The sequence below is a fragment of the Priapulus caudatus genome, unplaced genomic scaffold (assembly GCF_000485595.1).
Source record: "Priapulus caudatus unplaced genomic scaffold, Priapulus_caudatus-5.0.1 Scaffold185, whole genome shotgun sequence".
Classification (NCBI taxonomy): domain Eukaryota; kingdom Metazoa; phylum Priapulida; class Priapulimorpha; order Priapulimorphida; family Priapulidae; genus Priapulus; species Priapulus caudatus.
This window is the reverse complement of record NW_014577246.1, coordinates 140,925-143,369: the sequence shown is the minus strand read 5'-3', so window position 1 is coordinate 143,369 and position 2,445 is coordinate 140,925.

Here is a 2,445-nt window from a genome sequence, read left to right as displayed (position 1 = left end):
TCCTGGTTGCGTGGACTCTCAAATAGCCGCGCACTGACCATTGGATAAAGAGCTAGCTGCAACAACAGACACGACACGATGCGACCGGTGACGTTGTACGCACAGGCGGTCTGGCCCAGCTATTTCTGACTCTCTCTCTCTCTCTTTCTCACTCTCTCTCTCTCTCTCTCTCTCTCTTTCCCCCCCCCCCCTATCTCTCTCTCTCTCTCTCTATATATATATATATATATAGCTAGCTAGCTAACTATCTCTGCCTTTCTTTCTCACTCTCTCTCTCCGCCCCTCTTTTCTCTCTACCCCCCTCTCTCTCCTTGACCTGCATGTACGTACCTGCGCTGATCGCACATACAAATTCTACTGTTGACATAATTCAATTAGACGGCAATGATCACTCGTGCATTCAGACCAGATCGACATTCACCGGCCGTTACACTAATTATCAGAGGATGGCAAGGGCAAAACGTGTGACTCCCCTGTACCGTAGTGAAGAAATGACATTGTGTAGCTATGTCAATTACCGAGCCATGATAATAAGATTAACAGTGTAAGCAGACGGACAGGGACAATCGGCAGTTTTAAAACCAGTTACACACACGCACACACGTCGCAATAACGGTGTTACACGGTATACTTGTTAATCATCGGACTAACAACGTGTCTTCAAGAATGTTACTCCAGAAATATTCTAGCCGGTATATTCAAGTCTAGACGGTGCGTTATGTTTGTTAACCTCGAAGATTTTGAAAGAGTTGCCATAACGTTTAAAGAGTACGTTCACGTACACTCTAAGGTCACGTATGCATATTATGCAGTCGTGTTTGTGTTATCTTCTGGCGGCCAGATTGCCGGCGATACTAATGACAAAGCACGAAAACTATTGCTAAGAGTTTCTAAAGGAATTTACATTGGTAAAGGGCGATCGTATGCGGAGTTAAGATTGCATGTAGGCCGCAAACTTGACCAGGTATGATTCGTGTCAATGGGTGGGCTCGCAATAATTGCAGCCTTTTGCCACATCGCTGGTCTTGTAGCATAAATAGATGCCACCATGACCCGGATAAATAATGGTTACTATATAGTTTCGTTGGTTAGTTATGTTTAGTTAGTGTTTCAGAACGCGTGCATGTTGAATGGGGCTTGTTACGCCTAGTCACGAAGTAGATGAGGGTTCGTCGATTGTACAGCAACCGTAGCCGCATATTAATATAATATCGTAAATTATTATAAAGTTTATATAATAATATGCAATTATGCCAAAAAGAAAGGCTATTTGATATGCAATTGCAAATTATATTCGTTTAATATGTTCGCCTACGTTGTACTCGTGACACCATTACATCAGCAGTAAGCTCCGCCAAGTGTCTGTTTTTTACTTCTTTTTACGTCTCTTCAAGGTCACACAACGTGGTCACACCACAATACGAATCTTGAGAGGATGAGAAATTGGGAACGGCGATGGAGCTTGCGCGTGCAGTATTACTATGACCAACGCGTAATAATCGCACATAACGCAATGTGCATATATTATCACTGATATTATGCACTCAGCTTGTACACATTGCTCGAACACCCGCTCTACATATGTGCCGTCACCCGCTTTATCTTTCACGTGGTGTGCTACTATGACAGTCACGTCAATAGTTGAAAATAATAACCCGATACATATAAGATTAAGGATAAATCGATACGTGAACGTTCAGTTCGAAAGATTTGATGAAAAGAGTTCGTATTCGCTGAAAAACTTCGACTTAAAATGTATATAATATTTATGGTATTACTCAGCAAGATGAAGTTGTTGCTGAACTCAATTTAATATCGTTGGATGTTCGAAAGAACACGGCGATGTAAGCCGGACAACTGTGAACCTAAGTAAGTGGGCAACTGTAAGTGGGCAACTGTGAACCTTATTGGAGTCGTCGCGGTATAGCGGCCGAATTCAATGGCGTGAACGCGAAGGAAAGATTACACACTGCTTCTGCGTAAAATGTTTGCCCTGAAATCTGTTGACCGTCCAACTACGCTCACAGCCTAAACCATGATTAGGCCTGATCTACGTGTAGATGGTTATTAATAATTGACTAAACCATGATTAGGCCTGATCTACGTGTAAATGGTTATTATTAATTGACTAAACCATGATTAGGCCTGATCTACATGTAAATTGTTATTATTAATTGCACGGTAATTCTGCATTACCGTGCAACGCGATAGAGTTGTAGATTTAGAAATAAATTTGTGCTAGAAGTAGATTTTCGTGTCAAATATCAAAACTGCACAAGTGACGACATTGCAGTGTATGCTATCACCATACTTACAAACTTGCATAGTTGTTATTCTACTAACTTTTGATCACATCATGCAATACTTCCGTCTGAATATCGCAAGATCTTAATGTAATAGGTTAGATTGTTAGTATTTCGTAAATATGGTAATTTCATTTTGCAA